Source organism: Pyxicephalus adspersus, chromosome 4 (genome assembly GCF_032062135.1).
Source record: "Pyxicephalus adspersus chromosome 4, UCB_Pads_2.0, whole genome shotgun sequence".
Lineage (NCBI taxonomy): Eukaryota > Metazoa > Chordata > Amphibia > Anura > Pyxicephalidae > Pyxicephalus > Pyxicephalus adspersus.
Genome location: NC_092861.1, coordinates 33,463,431 through 33,484,621, shown reverse-complemented (window position 1 = coordinate 33,484,621; position 21,191 = coordinate 33,463,431). Strand labels below are relative to the sequence as shown.

Genomic DNA, 21,191 nt, shown 5'->3' with positions numbered 1-21,191 from the left:
TGGTCTTCTTTATACCACTTCTTCATTATGCCAGGAAAAGCAAAGATTTGCCCAGGTTTGGGTTGTCCTTTGCATATTTGCACAGGTAAAGCATGCTTTCCTCATTTTTTTCCTCCTTGCTAATTCTGAATTTGTATTCACAAACCTTGAACACATATGAAGGAACATTGGATATGAAGATTTTGTTGTCTGTTACTTGACTGCTGGCAACCATAGGTATTGTTAACTTCAACCTCCAGTCTTGTCTGTGTCTTCATCTTAAAAACAAATCATGCAAAAATATATATTGTGAAGAGGGAAAGGTCATAGCTGTCGTGATTTAAAGGAACAAATTATCAAACCAAATATTTTTTCTAAGCAAATACCCATAACTTTGTGCTGTTAGCACCCCATATATAATTTAAATACATAAAGATCTTCACCATTCCAGACAGGCCTTCAACCAGTCTATGTGTTCGTAGGACTTATAGGACACAATGTCAGCTAGTAAGGAACAAACAAATCTCTGACAACCTGTAAAAGAAAAAAAAATGGGGGAGAGGGGTGAAGGACACTTCAAGTTTTGATGGTCAGCTCCAAGAGAGTGATTAATTCCACCCAGGTCATATTGATCATTTTACTACCTACTGAACAGTAAACAAATTTTTAATAGGAAATTTGATCATCAAGTCAATCACCACCTCTAGTTATGTGCTGCTCAAGAAAGTACAAAGTTCTGTGGTTGTTAATCAACTGCTGCATCTTTATTGACCTTTTCTGATCCATTTACCTACATTTACCAATACAGTAAGAACACTAGTCTTTCCTTTTGTTCTTGACCTGTACAACCTAAATAAGTGACCTCCATGCATGCTGGTGTGGTGGCTATCATGGAAATAACTTAAGACACTACATGAAATTCTTCCAGTGTCTACATAAATATCACTGAAGACAACAGTAACACCACTGGGAGCTCTACTGGTCTGAGCTGCAATCATCCCTGGTACACAGAACGCACATGAACCTCTGTTGAAATGTATTTTTCTTCTGCTTGATGCCACAAAGAAGTGTGAGCTCCGTGCAAGGACTGCTAGCTTGATATATGGGCTACTTTTAGGTATTTTACCGCTCCCTGTTTCAACCTGCTTCTAAGACGGCCTAATTTAAGGACTGGACATATCCTGCTACAAAAGTGTGCGTTCCATGTCTGTAAAAATGTTAAATCTTAATTAGGGGTGCCACATGCACTACACAAGGGCCAATTGGGTGGAGGCACTGCTGCGGAGCCTATATTATGGTCCTATGCACCCACCATACAAATGTCAGATTACTGTATCTTGAAACATTTTTTGTGACACATGAACAAACGAGCGTTCCTTCCTATTGAGAGGGGAGTAAACAAGTGAATGGCTCCCCACTGTGCTCTCCTCCATGTGAAAGCACAGTGGTTGTCCAATCAGTCATTTTTCAACCTGGCAGGGAGAATTGATGAATGACATTGGGGCTTGTGTGCTATAGATCTTATGGGTGACATGAATACTGGGAGTGAACCTTGTGTGCTATAGATCTTATGGGTGACATGAATACTGGGAGTGAACCTTGTGTGCTATAGATCTTATGGGTGACATGAATACTGGGGGATGAACCTTGTGTGCTATAGATCTTTTGGGTGACATGAATACTGGGGAGTAAGCAATTTATGGTAAAGTGCACAGGTGATCTGCACATTGGTGGTTTTCAGATTGGGTTTACACATGTCTGGGACACTAACCTCTAACGTTCTCAAAGCACAGTAGTTTATAAAGCTATGTACACAGATGAGTGTCACGTGAGGCAAATGGTCATGCTTATCTCTTGCAAAAATCTGACGTGTATGGGGGTGCCCTGATGCTGTTAATCAATCTGCAGCGGGGGATTGATAAAACGCCAATCAATTATGACCACAATGCCTTTTCATGGAGGAGAGCACAGCGGGATCCTGCTTCTCCCCCTCTCCTCTCCATAGAACTGATCAATGTTGTTTATATAGTGATCTTTTGTTCACCTTTCACTGGAAACAGCAAAATGTTTTTCCCTGCAACTGTGATCTGATGTCTGCCTGACTTCTGTGTAGGGCTTAAATGCATATACATCCTCTATACCTCTTCTACCATAAAGCTTCTTCCTTAGCATATTATAGCAAAATTCTTGTGGACTTCATACATATATATTTAAAAAGCAGTGAATCTGACATTCACCAAACATTGTTTGGTGGAGAATCAGTTACTAACACTGAAAACACCTGGACCTGAAAGATTCTGCAGCAGACAATGTTTCGTGAATGTCAGATCCAGTTTTTAAAAAATGAATGTCTCTTAATAAATTAGATATTATTATAGATTATAGATTGTAAGCTTTCTGGACAGGGTCCTCTCCTCCTCCATGTCACAATGACATTGTTGGTATCTGTCATTTTCAACCCCTATTTATTGTACAGAGCTGCATAATATGTTGGTGCTATATAAATCCTGTTTAATAATAATCTTAATAACAAAGATATCCTGGTGTGTTGGCTTTGTAAAGTTTCTTTAGTATGTTACTGCAAAATAAAGGTGACAAAATTGATAATTTTACTGGTCATTTAATGAATATTCAGATTCTTACATAAGTGAATCCTTGACTATTTTTCTTCAGGCTGTCATCACTGGGGCACCGGGGTTCAGTAATATTTTCAAAATCCTAAATAAGAAGTCATTGAAAATTTATTAAAACCACAGTGTAAACCTGATGATCATTTAAAAATTGATTTAGGTAATAATTTATTTTTTATATTAATTACAATAAATACTTGTATATCTTATTGATAAATTATCTTTTTACTTATCAATTGTAAAGGACAAATTGATGTCTTTATCATATAATATGTTATCATTGTACAATCTATGTATCCAAAAATGGGCGTCTATCACTTTATTCTTTTAAGTAGGAGAATGCTAATATTTTTATGTATTACCGATCGGTAGATTTGGATCTATCTATGTATGTAAAGATAGATCCATACCTTACCCTTTTAGGTAGGAAAGTGCTAATAATTTTTATGTATTACCGATCAGTGGATAGGGATATATCTATGTATGTATAGATAGATCCATAATTTGTCCTTTTAATAGGAGAGTGCTAACAATTTTTATGTATTACCGATCAGTCGAATTGGATCTATGGATTTATGTAAAGATAGATCCATACCTTATCCTTTCACGTAGGACAGTGCCAATAATTATTATGTATTACTGATCAGTTGATATAGATCTATGTATGTATAGCTAGATCAATACCTTATCCTTTTAAGTAGGGGAAAGCTAACAATTTTTATGTATTACCGATCAGTTGATATGGATCTATCTATGTATGTAGAGATAAACCCATACTTTGTCCTTTTATTAGAAGAGTGCTAATAAATATTATGTATTACTGATCAGTCGATATAGATCTATCTATGTATGTATAGATAAATCCGTACCTTATCCTTTCACGTAGGAGAGTGCTAATAAATATTATGTATTACTGATCAGTTGATATAGATCTATCTATGTATGTAGAGATAAACCCATACTTTGTCCTTTTATTAGAAGAGTGCTAATAAATATTATGTATTACTGATCAGTCGATATAGATCTATCTATGTATGTATAGATAAATCCGTACCTTATCCTTTCACGTAGGAGAGTGCTAATATATATTATGTATTACCGATCAGTGGACATGGATCTATGTATGTATGTATTTATCTATGTGAATGTGATGATATCCATTTCTGCATCCCAGTGATGGTGTAATATCTGCACTAACGTCACAGCTCCCTCATCAGCACCAGCATCCCAGCTCCTCCCTTACAGTATGTCTCATCCTCCACCTGCTCTTCCCTCCTCCTCCATCTCTCCAGCCTCAGCAGCCTGACCATCCCTCCTCCCTCACAACACAGCTCCAGCCAACCAGCACTGACAGGCAGGGCAGGGACCAGAGGGACAGGCAGGAGGCACAGGACAGCAGCACACATACATTGGGAGCTGTGACACAGCATTAGAATATTCCCATTAGTTGTCAGAACTGGGAATCCAGCCTTGATGCACCACCGCAAAGAGAAGTAGAGACAAGGACAGCCAGGTACCGCCCTACATCCTTCTGCCTTTTATTATTCTTCCATCATTTGGATCCCTGTAAGCTAGATATGCATCACCCAGGATGACTGGCACTCCTTGTATACACCCTTTTCTCTTTGTTTCTTTTCCTCATCATTTGGATATTTTATGATTGTTTCCGTGTTGTACTTGCCCTTGCTCTGTCCTTATTTGTATCATGTCGCCGCCGGCTATGCCTCAGTTGATCCATATTGCTATTTGCCACCATCTTTCCAGGCTCTGTCCTTATTTTTCTCTTCCTTCAATGCCCTCCCTTCTTCCTTCATCCGTCTCCCTCCCTTCTGTCAATCCCATGGGAAATTCCTGCACCAGGTTTTTCACCCTTTCCTAGCTAGAGGGGCCTGAGATGCTCCCGCAGACAATTGCCCCACTGATGGTGTCTTTATTTTCTGTCTGGCCAAGCTGTTAGTGGTTAAGTGGTCTTACGGTGCCTTGCAAATAGGATTGGCATCAGATTGTGGCTCTGTACAGGTCATCTGGGCATGTATGTGCCTGCTTGTGTGCCATCTGGTCAGTGTGTGCCCAAGTCATTGAAATTCCCCTGGATGGTACAGGAAATTGTAAATTATTTATTTGTCCCTGAATCATCCAGGAGTGTTGGGTGGGATTTTGTGATGTTATTGTACAGTTTGCTCAATATTTTGTTTTTTGTGTCTGTTGTATGTTTTTGTTTATGATGTACTGTATTGCTAAGATGATAGATATACCCCCCTCCCATCCCCCATGTTGTTTTACTTCATTGCCCACCCGCCATGTTTTGCTGAGCTCACACTTGTAACAATACATAGTGGCGTCACACCTGGTCAGACATTGTAATGGGGATGGATTTATTCTACCCAAGCCTGGGTGGGGGCAAGGTGGGGTATTAATGGTCCACAAGGGGCATGACAATGCAAACTCCGGTATTTAGCCCGCCCATTGCGCTTGCATCCTGTTTCTGGCAGCTAATGTGTTTATGAAGCAGCACAGGGAGAGGTAATGGGATAAATTATCTGCGGGTTTGGGTGGTCATGGCTAGAAGGTTCAGCTAGGAGAAAGGTATAATGGATCAAACGGTAACATGAAAGAGGCTTGTTTTCTGTATCTGTGTATGGAGTACTAGTGCAATCACCTGCAATTCTATGCTCAAAGTATACATCACGGCTGACAGTCAAAGCAGGGGTGAATGTTTCCCTGGCTAATACACTACACACATCTGGAAATTTCCTCTCCCTATGCATTACATGAGCCTATGATTCAAATATACTTACCATATTGGAAAATGCCTTTATTCAATGCACAGGCCTCTCATACAAATTGACATTATTGATGCAGCATATTTTTTTAGCTGCTATTTGGATTAATCATGAAATGGATTGTGTGTGTTTACAAATAAGAGGTTTGCACAGTTTTCCAGCCAATTGGATTCCAGGGTTCGTTTTGGAGTTTGCACAGAATAAAATGATAGCAGATATCTGACTGGTTGTTATAGGATGCCACATCCCTTTCTGAATGAAGCCACGCTGTTGCTTGGTAAAAGCGTAATATTTTCCCCTGAGATTTTTCCTCTTTAGGTTGGCTTGTTGACTCACATAACCTGGAATCTAGTCCTCATATACATTACTGAGGGTTTTTTTTTTACAGTGCTTACTATTCCCACCAGCTCTTGGTTAACATAAAAGGCCTTACCTTAGGAAGCTAGTCAGGTTTGAACCCACTGGGTCCAACTGCACCAGGGATCTGAAACTTTCCTCAGCTAACAGTCCCGCACAGAGGTTCCAAGTCAGTTCAGCAGGAGGGGCCCAAATCCGTTCTGCACAGAGGCCCACTTTTGGCTATGTCCGCCAGCTAGTGTTTACTAGAATAAGGCATAACTTGGAAACTACTATGACTAAATAAAAAATATGAATTGGCAGAGCAGGTTGTGTGGGCACAATCTGATAATACTTACAATCATATTTATTAAAAAGTGCATGTAAAAAATCTCACACTGCACAGATCTATAAAAGGCAAAAAAGAACTACTTTACCAACGTTACACCAGTACAAGATGACTTCTGATTAATTGCTGTGCTTTTTGCATATTGTACTTTGTTTCTTCTACTGGTTTATTTAAAAACCTGCTGGGGTCCAGAATAACTGTATAATTCATAAGGCCATCATGACTTGTGTCATGTACAGGTGATATAGACTTAGGTGTCATTTTACAGCTTGGTTGTAATGTGCCAGATAATACCTTTACTTTGCTCCCACTGCACACCGGAGCCCCATCATCCTGATGCAAAATACAATTTTTTGTAAAGTGTTTGTTTAGTTATGACTTCCATTCTCCATTGCCTCCCACAAGGTCAATAGCAATGTTAATGTCTGGAAATAAACAGGGTATATGTTTTAGGTATCAAGAGTGATATTGTGAGAAGGCCCCAGTGGTGGTCATGGTAGGATAAGAGGTTGGTAGAGTGAAGGCATAGGCACACTTTTTTATGTGCATACAATGTGAATTAAAAAAAAAAATAACTGTGCAGTTGATGTTCTGGGACCCACTTTTATTTTGGTGCACTGTGACATAGATACAATGATAATAAGATATCACAGTATCCACATATTTACAGTATTTCCACTGTGGTTTTCCTGAAGGTCAGGTTATAAATGCAGGCAAATGTAAGTAGATACCATTAAGATATATTTGGTTTGTTTAAGGTGAACTGTGCAGGAATCAATTTTAAGGTCTGACTATGCACTTTGTGCTTCACCGCATTTCTTTTACAGTATACCGCAGTCACTGATGCTTTGTTACTTGCATTGTTTTTAAAAATATATATACACATATGGGTCATTGGTTACAAATTTATTAACTGCAGGAGTCAGGATAAAATGAAAATAAGTAAATAGCCAGGTATCTATCAAATGAACTGTCCTCTGCCAACATGCATTTTGGCAACATTAAACATAAATAAAATAGAGGACAAATTGGACTCAACCATCTCAACTGTAATACAACTGTAATTCTGTAATACATCAAAACAGCCAACCCAGTTCAAACACTAACTAGCCAATAGGATTGGTGACTCTGTTTTTGTTGTTCACCACAACTAATGACATTCAGATCTTCCACTTTTGGTTGATGATGGAAGAATTTGATTGGTTCTTGGGAGAAATGCAGTGAGTTCCTATTTGACAAATACTGCCAGATGAATCAAAAAGTATAAATCTTTAATTATGAAAGAGAAATTATTTTCAGCACCATAGCAAGTAATACAACTACAACAGAGGTAAAAAAAAAAACAAAGAGAAATACCTGGTATTTTTGGCTATCAGGAACATATGACTCAATCTCTTTTTGCTGTGTTAATTGGAGCTTACACAGGGCTTTTTCTCATTGCTTATCTTGGGTAATTGGATTTACTTCTGGGAGACCAAAAAGAAGGTGAGTATGTGCAGCTGGGTTGGGCAACAGGTAGGTGAAGCACCTACCATAGACACAACTTTGATTGCTTAAAAAACTAGCAAGAATCTGACCTTCTGAAAATGTTTGTTTCCTATATGTCATTCCATTTGTCTATATTCAGAACTCTGGCAAAAATATGACAACTGATGCTAGAACCCATAATCTTCTTTCTAAGCCAGTAACCCATAAGGTATTGAAGGCAGAGAACTAACATGACAGCCAGCCAGAAGTGGAGTAGCAGTGATAGTCCTTTGTTTAAGACATAAGTTATTCAAGGTTTACTGGCAGAATTGTTTACAGTAGTTGCAATGCTAAAACTTTTTTTTTGTTTTGAATAGAGTATGGAAAATTTAAAACTCTTCATCCTTTTCTTTCATTCTTTTCTTGCCCCAGAGAAACAGAAGAGATCTCTACAATGGAAAGGGGAAATCCCCTCTTAGACAGTTGTGACCAAAGAAGACGATATAGTTAAATTAAAGTTATTCGTACACTAATCAACTTTAGTTTAATTTAAGTGTAATTAGATCAACTTCTTTAAAGTAATTGTTGACCTTCAATCGAAAATCAATCCATCCTACTACTACAAACACAAGGCAGTTGATGCAATGTCAAACATGAGAAGGGTGCAGTAAAGATATGCATGTGTGGCATGCTTCATAATTCAATTACACAGAAATCGATCAAGATTATATACTAGATACAAAATAATTGTACCATCATTGCAAATTTTCTGATCTGAGTAATCCAGGTTCTCTTGGTTTTACATGCAGTATAAAGCACCAAACTAAGGCTACGTACACATGTGCAATATTTGTCGTTGTAAAATGAACGATTGATGACCGATCAACGATTATGCACAATTATTTTGAACGATCCTATAGTTACAGCATGTACAGAATCATGCTTTATACGATTGTTCAAAATAATCGTGCATAATTGTTGATCGGTCGTCAATCGTTCTTTTTCAACAACAATTTCAATGTTCAAATATAATCCACCAATAATGTACACACACTAGATACAATCATACATCCACGACCGTACACACAATAGATTGCGAACGATCGTCACCCAATCAGATCTGCCGAGACGTCGTTCATTTTCAGCGGCTTTCCTCGTTCGTCGGCGTCGTTGGCCAGTGGTTGTGCACTTTTTTTGTCAGTCGATCGGTCGTCAGTCGTTTGTTTCCAGGGACAATTATTGCACTTGTATACGTAGCCTAAGCCTGTCTGAAAGGCCTTTGTCTAAATGAACAATGACTGGCATTTTTAGCCACGTGTTGCAGACTTGTGCAGACCACACTGTACCGATGTATTAAATCTTCAGCTAATACATTTAGTTACAGAGGAGAAAATTGTAACAAGGAAAAGAGGTCAGATAAGATCCTGAGTAAATAAGACTTGTCACTTTCAAACAATTAGCCATGCAATTGTGATTTCCATATCAGGAATATGCAAAAACGATATTACATGTAACCATGAAGGGTGTACTAAGACTGGATAGAATCTGCATGTCTTATATTCTGAATGCTTGTTTTTTTCTTTGCCCTGAACATTAGATATTCTTCATTTATCATTTATTATTAATGTATGCATCAGCATTTGCTTCTAATGCCTTAGTCAGTGATGGGAAACTGAATACAATTATTAATATGGGTAAAGTGTATCCCTAGACATTTTTTGGGATTCTGTGGGGAAGAAGAAGAGGCCACTGCCCAGGGCTGTCCTGGGGAATTCTCCATCACAAGAAAACCCAATACTTTTTCTGGGCATTGAAAAATTTTACATTCTATCAGCTTTTAATTGCTTTGTTCCAATATCAGACTTTCCTGAACTTCCTACCAGGTGGCAAATCTGTTCTAACCCTTCCCCACTCTATACCCTAAAAACACTCTGGTTACACTTTCCCAAAGGTTCAAATGGCATAGTGTACCTTTATATGGACCCATGTTGATGGATATTCCTTTTAAACTGTTTACAAACTCAAAAATTTAATCCTTTAAATGATCTCTAGTTATCTAGTTCATATGCCAAAACTGTAATTTGTAACTGTCTGGTGCTATATAATATCCTTTGATCCTGCCAGCATCTGTCTTTACCATCACGTGGGTGACAACACCAACCATCAGCTCCTATATTCTTGTCAGTATTTTATGCTGGCTTCTGCATTGTAGAAGCAGGAGGCTGTGATGATGTACAATATACTTTGATAGTCTCGTAGTTAGTCTTTTACAGGCAACCTGCTTATTCTTTAGTCAATAATGTTAAGGCCAACAGGAGGTTTACTGGCTGGAAGTATTGAGTGGGAGTTGCAGCTTTCATTCTATCCCAACTCCAACATTAGAAATTGAAGTGTTGTGGACATGTGACTGCTACAGAACAAATTCATTTTAAGGGTTCTTATTAAAAAATGTGTTATAAGGTTTGTTTCTGATTGGGCTGTACCCTGAGCATTTGTAAGTTTTGGGTTCACAGATACTTTAGGTATTGTTGATGACTGGTATGAGACACTTGAATGCTGCAGGTGCTGTAGAAATTCACTTGCACTACAGAAATAGCTAGTCAGACTCAACCTATTCACTGGCTGAACACATGCGAGTAAATAAGCCCTGGTATAATTCTAGGAGATAGGTTGGCCGGTAGTATTTTATATATCTGTAAGGGGGCTAATATTGGCACTAAGCTCATATTTATTTTACAACGTACCATTCAGTTCTGACTGGTATTATCTGATTTACCTAAATGGAAGAGTATGCTCTTTGAATCCTACAAACAACCTGGTGGCTTGATCATGGATGAGTTTGCTTCACTTTTTTTTTAGATTGTGGTTTTAAAGACAATAGTTTAAATTTTGCATATTTCTGATACACTCTGGAAGACTCATGGGGTATACTGTAAATATGTTGTCCATAACTGTAGATATAAATGAGTACAGCTCCTGCATGGCAGTGGGAAAGAATATACTGAAAGTTTATTGAACACAAAGGTGAGTTCATGGGACTGTTCCAGACAATGAGCATAGTAACCAGGTGAGCTTTTTTGTAACTGCTGCTTGGGAATCAAACATTAATCTATTTGCCCAAAATTGGGACATGCAATAAGCTAAGCCTTTGGTCCCAATATTTTCAGAGTGAATGTAGATCAGGAAATAAGCCTTAACTGTAATATTGTTCTGCAAGTAAGAGGATCAAAATGACACACACACAGCATTTCTAGAATGGGAAGTAAGCAATGGAATATTGCTATTATACTGTATTAATTTGGGTATTGACCTTATATACTGATGACAAGAATGTTTTATGAGAAGACAGTTTATATACTGATTTAATTTGATATAAATGTATGCAACAGCATAAAGACTGAAGTAGAAAAGCCAATAACAAAAAAGGCTGAGAAGCCTGCTCAGAAAGGTCATTTATGTCACACGTAAATGTATGTAAACGTATGTTGTGGGGTTTTTATGTCTATTAATTTGCTATTTATACATTAACGTGTTTCCACAAAGTCACTTCACTAGTTTCTATATTTGTACTGGTTTATACCAGTAAACATGAATTTTTTACAAACTGAACAACCTAGTTACTTCTGTGTACAGTCCAGATAAATATATTGCAAATAGATGCATTAGGTAATCAACTAAAGAATAAATGATTAGTTTATATGTAATTTGAAGTACACTGCACATTACCATAATAACATGTTCCCTGAGTGAATGAGAAAAAATAAGGGTTACTTTGATTTAAGAAATAAGTGCAGAATAATATATATGGGGATAACAATATTGCAAATGAGAAAACACCCACTGCTGGATCAAAAATAAACCCAGAGAAGAAAATGGATGAATAGGGGCAGAAAAGGGTAAAGGTGAAAGCTAGTAGTGTTGGAGTATGAGGCATTACTTGATTGGTAGTTGGTAGTGAGATGGGTAAGGAAAGGCCATGGGGCTGAATAGTCATTTAGGAGCAGTGGGATAGAGAGAAATGTTAATTTGTCCCATGATTTACTATTGGAAGACTTTGGACATATGATATAAAAATGCCAACAAAGTTTCTTGGATGTATACCATAGACTCTGTACCTCTTCCCTCATTGCCACTCCCCAGTTGGGAAATGATAGGTGGGATTTGTGCTGTATAAAAGCAGCACTGGGGAGATTGTCATGGCAGATTGGCAGGTTAGGGGGCCTTCGGGAGTAGTGGACTAGTTAGATAGATTGCTACATGTGGTATGTTGCTTCTCCTTGCATAGACATTGGTTTTGGTCTTATTTCACTAGAGGAAATCAAAAAGACACAATTTATAAATGGCATGGCTGATGCAGGGTTAGTTCCTAGTAAAAGCAGTACGTTGCCTCCAAAATTAGTAAAAGTAGATTTTTAAAAATTTTTTATTACATAAGACATACTATGGTGGTGTTTTACTAACTGGACTTAGCGTATTGACATACCAAGGTGAATTATAACCTTACAAGGGGTAACTCAACTCAAAAAGCAAGAGAGTTTGTGTCCACCATCAATGATTGTTTGCATTAGAAATGTTCAGACAAGCTTTCTTTCTTCCTAGTGGCACCACAGATCTTACATGGCTCAGACCACAGATCATAATACGCTCATATGTTACAAGCACAACTGTTGGTGTGTAATATAGAAAAATATGTTTGGTCTTTGAAACATTTCTTAGTATATGAACCCTGACTAATATGTATGACCAAACGTTGCTAATGTTCCTATTGCTGTAATGCATATCTGAAAATAACCATGTCCATAATTTCACCAATCATGGATAAATGGACAGTTATAAGCAGGATATTTTTAGCCCTTCCATGCTGTTTTCTCATCCCTTGTATGACATACAGAAGATGCTGTGTAATAGAAACTATAAAAACAGAATCACACAAACAGTCCAAAAATTTCAAAAGCCCACTTTTCTGTTTAATGGACTAATTGAAGCATTTATGTTCACTCCTAAGTCAGGCAAATTAGTCAGATGGGCAATAAAAATGCAAAGCAATGCACTTGGGCCTCAGAGTACAAAGGCAGCATAACGGATGAATTAAATAATGAGTCACACATGAAAGAAACCTGCTAGCGATGCAACAAAGCGGCACAGTGAAGTGGAAAGGATGCTGCAATGTTTAGGGGTAAAACATGAATGTTATGCTGTACTGGAATTTCCTTAATAATTATACATTGGGACTGATTTATTAAAGCTCACCAAGATGGGAGAAGATAGCATGTAATATTTAAAAATAATCTCCCAGGTTCTCCCATGAATCTATCTTCTTCAGCCTTGGAGAGCTTTAATACATCAGGCATATAAGGTGATCTGCTTAAGAAACATCTAAAAATGACCTGTCTAAATCATCAACGAGGACCCAAGACACATTCTTCCCTGGTCTGTTTCCGACATTCCGACCTGTAGATCTGTTTCATAGTAAACTCACAGTTCACTTTTTGATTATGCTTTTTATCTGTTTAATCTCAGACAAAACTTTCAAGTTTGCTGAAAAATGTCTGATACAAATACTGCAATAACACTTACTATTGGTCATTTTCTCCTTACATGGAGCATACATTTAAGGAATAACTGTGTAACAACAGTGCTAATTATTCACTCCAGACAAATTACAAGAATGTGTCAAAGAGGGTTTATTGGTAAAACGCAGTTGGCATATATTTGGATTGCTTATGCTTAATTTGCATACCCAGTGGCCTAAAGGGGACACAAGCCCGTTGACACCAGAGGTATATACAGGGAGCCCAGCTTCCATGTTCAAAACTTAAGTTTTTTATGCCGATATAGATGTAGCATCTAGTCTACCCATTCCTTGTTCTTGGTAATATAGAGATCTGGGGGAACCCTTTTATGAACTATTTGTAAAGCTATTATCAAATATATTGTAGACTTTTTACAGCCTATCACATACAGTAAGCATTATACATTAAAGCTTAATCCCAAACTGGCATAGAAAAAAAACAAACAAACTTGTGTCTTCATTAAAAATACTGACTTGATACTTCCATGTAGTCAGAGAAATAGCTTTTAAAAAGTACTACTTTTAAAGAATTCGTCTCAAAATCAGCCCCCTAAGTAGGAGCATCATCGGGAGCCAATCATACTTTTGCAGTGCTCATGTGCCGACAGTAGAAGAGAATATAATAAACTTATTATGGTGTATCACTTTGCTTCCTACAGCTCAATAAGCATGTTGGGGTGTGTATTTTGGGGTCATATTGGATGTGGATAGATCAGTGTTGGTAAATACAGTTTGAAAGTTATATTGTGTGAATGAACAACTCTGACAATTGTTGTACACATGTATTCAGTATTTTAGGTCCCAATTCATTGATTACTGATTGAAAAATGGATTGAAAATTGGCGACAGATCTTCATGATCTACTTGATTTACTATGTCTTGGACCAGAGCAGGATGAAACCTATCATTATTACCTTCTGGCATTTCAAATATTACCACATATAATAATTAATATCATTTGCTAGTAAAATTCAGTAACATCACTTGGTGTTACTTGACCCTGCTAGCACATGAAAGCTCCAAATTGCTTTCGGCATCTGAATAAAAATGACGGTCTTGGTGAGAAATGTTAATTGTCCTATAGTATGCTGGCTGGTGTGTGGCTGGTGAACTGTATGGTAACATCTGGCTCAATGACGCATGAGGCTTCAGTAAGATGAAGCACGAAGCTGCAGATCATTGATTACCTCACAGGGTATAAGTTACATGAGGCTAGTAAGATAATTGATAAACTTTCCATGTCCAGACTTCTCAGTCCCAAAGTTTACTTTAAATGAAAAATGAACTGATCTTTAGTTTTCATATCAAATTTGTTAAATTACTTACACGTAATTTGTTAAATTACTAATACACGTATGTCCTTTACACTATAATTGCCAAACTGTTGCAGTCGTTTTCTTGGGATTTCTTTTAATGTTTTACATTATTTATAATGTATTTACTTTTTTATGGGCCTGACCTGGAGAGGTTACAATAGGGTACAATAGTGCTAAAATACAGATTCCCTGCTAGTATTTGCACCATTTCTTGGTGCTAAGCTTTACCCATGTCATTCAACTAGCAATCAAATAGCAAAACATATGAGAGCTGTGACATTTGAGAGTAAAATGACATAGGGCTTAGTTTCATATACAGCTTGGCCAAGGATCCAAGTGTCTGCCCTTTAGCATCCTTATCTTCCTATCTTATCATATCGGGAAAATTTTAAGCCACATTCACATTAACTATATACTATAGAAAAAAGTAATCTTTTACAGCAAGTAAAATTATATATTTTCTATATATTGACTAGTACATTGGGCCAACTTATTTCTAGAATTTGAAGAGGATGATTTCCTAATGTTTTGAGTTGCATAAAAAATGGAAGTGCACCTGGGTGTGTGTGTGTTTATGTTTTTTTAAACAACAATGGAAATGACAATTAATACAACAAGTTGTCTGTTGTCTCTTCAGTTGCTTATTGTTAGGCTATATTTGTTTTGCTCCTTTTAAACCCTTTTTTCTGTCACATATAACCTTGCATCACATTTTGTCCAGACTGACAGCAGCAGTGTATGTGTGTGGGTGTTGTGCGTATTACTTGTGGTGTACATGAGGTAGAGTAACCTGTGTGTGTCATCGGCTGGCTGCATTGTGTAAGAGTGCACAGTCACCCATATCGCTGACATCTTCCTCCCCCCTCGCTCAACAGGCAGCAGTTCATTAGCTAAATCACCCTGTTATAATGAGCAATTGTTTCTCTCCACACATCTGCATAGCTGCTCTCCTAGGGGTTGACCTCACCCACACATGGTTTTTATAGAGTTCGGCTTTTATATATCAAATATTTTAGTGTTTATCTAATGGGACCAGTATGACCTCTTGTCTTAGTGCTGTTTTTAGCATATTCTTTAACATACATCCTAAGTTTGTTTAAAATAAAATGCAATTGCGATATGCAGAATACCAGGGGGTCTTGGTTACCAAATAAAACCCCCCTAGAACCAGAAGCTGTGGCCATCATTGTGGGGTAAATATGTGATGGGTGTATGATAGCCAACACATGAAATGTTAAGTTCTCACAAAGCTTAGAGCAATCTAGACAAAAACTTGGATAGTTACACAGACAGCTCAGTCCACCAAGTGCATACCTAATGGAGAATCAGAAAAGAGCCATAGCTCTGGTCCTTGACATATTACGGCAGCAAAGTATGGGGCTAACTATAGGTGAACAGATACCTACATGAGAAACATGAGTAAGCAAATGCCAGCTCGACATCTTGAATCACCTGACTTTGTTTTTTTACATTTGCATCTTCTGCATGAAAAAGGAAGGACCATGCCCAATTTTCAAAAAGACTTTAAAAGATGAAAAGCCTATGTTTGTGATAATAAGCGCAACTATGGGGGCAATAAAAGACAACCCCCTAGGAGGCTGCTGTTGTACCACTCATGATGTTATCTGTAATAATTGGACTGGCCTCCCTAACCCCAACAGCATACATTTTCAATCATGACCACTGATTTCTATCAGCCTGTGGTAGCACATGGGTGGAGTTTGTGACAATTGATTGGGCAAAGAACAGACATTCACTGAAAATGTCAATAGTTTGACCAAACATGCTTGAGCTCTCTCCTCCTATTGTGTGTTACTTCCCCCACCTCCTAGATTGTAAGCTCTTTTGCTCAGGGTCCTATCAGTGTCTGTATCTGTCTGTCATTTTCAACCCCTATTTAATGTACAGCACTGCGTAATATGTTGGTGCTATATAAATCCTGTTTCATAATAATAATAATAACAATAAAGAGATATAATTAATAATAATAATTAAAGATTTTGCAAAGTGAATGGCAATCTAGGTTTGCATACACTTTACATCCTCATTTAGGCATTAGATTCTGATGGAGGGAGGGTTAGAATATTTTAGACAAACTTAAAATATTTTGAAAATGATGTTCTTGGAAAATACTCAGAGAACGTATCACTGTAACACTGTAACACAGATAACTATGCATAGAGCAATAATATACTGTAATCAGTGACAACTAACCAGAAAGCAGCTTTCATCCAATAAAAGTAGGAAGCCTAAGAGGAAATTAAAGTTTATGAACAGACAAAAGGCCACAGAATGCCCATAATGGGTCTGTGCTGGCCCGTCCTCCTATACTCAACTCCGTGGACAGCATTCTCAGTACCATGTTAATGGTGCACAGTCAGATTTTGTGTATTACGAAGAGCATAACGCCATTACAAAATTAGCTTTCTGGCAGAACGCCTCCATCTCTCTCTTTTTGTGGAAAATAAAAGATGCCAGATAAAGCAGAGCAGCAGCCAGCAAATTTTGAAATGCTTCACAATTATATCAGCATTATCTTGATGAAAGCAGACATCATTGTTAAGAATCCATTTCAGTACTTTCCAGTTATTGTGATGCATTCTTTTTCATTACGAATATCCGGTTGCCTATAGGCTGAGAGAAGATTATCACTTTCTTGTTACAAAAAGCAAAACCTAAATTGTATTGGCCTAAAGTTGTTTTTTTTAAGTAACACCTTGGAAAACAACGGCCACAATATAAGGAACAAATCTGACTTCCCTATGTACATGCTCATAAAAAGAATAAATACAAACAACGCCATAAAATATTCACATACGTAAACAAGATTATTTACATTAAGTCCATGGCAATCATATTTATAAAAAAAAAGAAAACTATCATTGAAAAAAACATTTAGATTATCTTTAGCTTCATCTGTATTTTAGCATTTCCAACACAACAATATGATTCTAACCTATAATTGTATAATGTACATTTAACTACTGCGCAACCTTGTTTCTGCTTTAAATATAAATATGATGTATTACAAATGCAATAATTGTCAGTTCTGTGGGAAAGGGGGGACAGTCAGTTCTGCATAGGGGTCACCACGGTTGACTTTGTCTACCACTGATACCAGGTATAGTTATGAGCAAGGGTTATAAAACAGGATCCTTTTTTCCAGGTTAGAAGACATATCAATTACTCACACTCATTTGAGGTGTGGAAGAGTAGGTATTGTAACCATTGAAACAAAATTAAGGTGTGCCTAATAACTTGGATAAGTGTGCTCCTTCCCCGTCCCATCTTAAAAATATATGACAGGGCCTTTCCCATGAGTATGAGCAGGGAGTCTTTGTAATAACATATTACACACATCTTACAGCATGCTATTGGCTTACATTAATCAGAAGAATAGTTTAAAATAAAAGTGGAACATTGTTATCTCCCTTTCCTATTGTGTGTTAATTTTCCCACCTACTAGATTGTAAGCTCTTGAGGGCAGGGTCCTCTCGTATGTCATTTGCAACCCCTATTTAATGTACAGCGCTGCGTAATATGTTGGCGCTATATAAATCCTGTTTATTATTATTATTATTATTATTATTAATAATAATAATAATAATAATAATATTAGTTGGTCCAAAATGCCATTTTACCTGTTGCTCTATTTGTGTTTGAAGTTAGCCACTCATATGATAAACATTCATGTCATGGCTATTTTTAAAATGTTATTGCCGCTTTCTGGTTGACTCAAAAGCTCATTGGACTATGGAGGAGATTCACCCACTTTTGATGTCCTCTACTTCGGTGCTAACAGAGAGAAAATAAAAGTGAATAGTTGAAATCTATCATTGGCTGGGAGATAGGGCAACACAAATACAACAATTTAAAATGGAGTTTTCGATTTTTACAGATGTCAGTTGCTAATTAGTTCTTAATTGAAAAGTCCAGGGTTGCCAACCCATTACATAAACTACTGACAACTCTAAATTATATTGTTTTCTAGTTTGTTATATGCATTTAATGTTTTACTTACATTAATGCATTGTCACGATCAGGGTAATTTTTGCATGTTAATAACTAAAAGAATGAATTGGATTGAACTTTGCAAACACAATGCATTTAAAACATATACATTTACAGATATATATAAATATTTACACACTATATAAAGGACAAATTATTATTATGCCAACAAACATTCCTAATAAATGAAGTGTGTCAGTAGGCAGTGTTTTTATTTATATCATTCCCTGCAGAAATATTGTACAAAGCAGTTCAGCAGATATACCTTGATATTGCTCCAAGGACCATTTTGAGATTTTTATGTATTAGAAAATAGATGCAACCTTAGGGGGATTAATTACTATATTTTATCTTTAACATTTCCTTCAGTTTAGGAATAGTGTGAATTTCCTCATAAATTTGCTGTAGCGCCAAGGAGAAAAGTTGATGCCTCACAACAAATTACAGTGTAATGTTATAAAGTAATTTACAGCCCCATGAGTTGATGAAATTAGCAGCTAGTCTGCTGTGTAAGTTCATCAGTCTTTTTTATAGTCTGGCGCAATGGAAGCAGCCCTGTTGACTTGGCCTACATATGTCTTGTTTGAAGAGCTGGGGACTATTATTTTGTGTGTTGTGGCTTTGTGTTTTCTGAGTCAAACAATAACCTGATATCACCTATCAACTCATCCCATTGATTCTCGGGACTCTGAGCTAGGCCGCCCCCATCCTCCTAGTCTTTCCTGTTTGATTTGTGACTAACGTTCGTTGTCATACCTGTTATTCATGCCCTGCAGCTAGGAATGAGCGCAGATCAATTTTTTCTTTGCTGCTTTATTGGAAAAGCTGACACCTTTCCGGTGCCATTTTATTTTACTTGTAATTGATGGCTTTGTGTGGGTGATTTATGAGTTCCCAGGTTGAGCACTTTGTTGTAAATTACATAAAACCCTCAGCATCGGCTGTATGTTATCAATGTAGCTGGTGCAGTCTTGCCTACAGAAGTAAAAACTAACAGCCTTAAGCTGCGTACACACTTGCAATTTTTGTCGTTGGAAAGGATCTTTCACGATCCTTTCCAACGAGAAAAGACTGCACGATGCATGAACGGTGTTGTACATACAGCACCGTTCATGCTCTATGGAGAGGGGAGGGGGAGAGCGACGGAGCGGCACCCTGCTGCGCGCTCTCCCCTTCCCTTTCATTAGGATTGGCTGTCGTCCATCGTCCATGGATCCGGCAGGTCGGTCGTCCGGACGATGGACGACACCGACTGTACACACGGCAGATTTTCACCCGATAATTGGCTGATGCCGATTATCGGGCGATAAAAATCTGACGTGTGTACGTAGCTTTATACTTACTTTAAATAAGTACTTTAAAATCGTATATATTGATCTTTCTTATGTAAGCCTGTGGGATTGTTTGAATTGGCTCTTATGTACAGGTTTTCTTTGTGGGCGCTCTATTTTGACAGAAAGCAGGTAGGTGGGCAAGGATCTAACATAGTCCGTAGTAAAAGTGAAATGAAATGTATAGGGGAAATCTAATGAAGGAAACAATATGCACCTGCACTTGTTCTTTAGCATTATATTTACTTTTAGGTATTTTTTTTTTTTTTTGCTTGTATTTATATAGCACTGACATATTACACAGCACAACAAAGTTTGTTGTCATATTACTATCACTGGTAAAAATGCATAGGGGGTTATGAATTAGGACTTATTTTAAATTATGTTTTTTATATTCCCCTCCTACATTTCAAAAAAAAATATTTTTTGATGATTATGGTAATAGAAGAAGAAAACTGCCATTTTCTTTACCCTTTCACAGCAACCAGTCAGTACTGAAAATTAATACAGTACTGTATTATGTGTTAAAATTGGAATCTGGTTGATATAGATGTCAACACTGCACTTTGTACACCTGAGGGTATGTCACAGGTCATGATATCTCTGTGTTGTTTGAAAAGTTAAAATTTGACTTTAAGTCTCTCTTGCATTGCTTCAGTAACTTTTTTGAGTGCAGTTATGGAGCAAGCCATGTTCTAGATTTATTCGGATAAGCAGCCGCACACCAAAGAAAAGTTTGTGTTCCAAATGGGTTTTATTTAAAATGCTGTTTTACAGCAGCGTTTGAAATAATACCTATTTTGGATACAGACAATTTGGGGTGTTGATTGTCATCTTTTTATTGAGCATTTTAGAGAATTGGACATGTTTATGTGTGAGCCTCACAAAGTATTTAGATTATAGTTTCCTCATGGAAAAGAAAAAGAATGTAGTGGTCCATGGTTTACACAACAGGAAAAAAGAAAACATTGGTGGAAACCTGTTTGTGATTCAAATTTAGATAGGGATTCAAAGCAAAGAAGTTGAATTGAAAAATTCAAGTGTACTTCAATGCTGCATTGAGATCTTTTCATTATAGACATGGTGGGGCAATTACACTTACAGGACACTAATAAATGTCAAATGATACATTAGTTTTGCAGTGTTGACACTTTTAATTTAGAATTAGAATTATCTAGTTTTGGGGATTATGGATGGAAAGTGGAATGAGATATAAACAATTTTGCACCTTCAATTTTCTAGATCTTATCACTATTTAAATTTATGATTAACCCTCTGTTGTTGGTGGCCTGTGCTGTTGATTAAGATGCTCTTCCGACCATTTCATTATATAGAAGGCAGATACACATGTCTCTCCAAGGATCAGTATAGGAATTATCTTTGTTGGATTAATCAGCTTTAGAACTAACGGAAGAAG

At 37.2% G+C, this 21,191-nt stretch overlaps 1 protein-coding gene across 14 annotated transcripts in view; it reads left to right on the top strand.

Annotated features, from left to right (window-relative positions):
• Positions 1-3,955: 3,955 nt before the first annotated feature.
• The window catches only part of KIF1A (kinesin family member 1A), a 95,999-nt gene continuing 78,763 nt past the window's right edge, over positions 3,956-21,191 (top strand). For 5 of the 14 annotated variants that reach the window (XM_072407792.1, XM_072407790.1, XM_072407789.1 and 2 more), the window contains exon 1: positions 3,956-4,122. The gene's annotated coding sequence lies outside the window, so the exon portion shown is untranslated. The remainder of the gene's footprint in view (positions 4,123-21,191) is intronic. The other 9 variants (XM_072407801.1, XM_072407800.1, XM_072407799.1 and 6 more) reach the window with 3 other exon arrangements.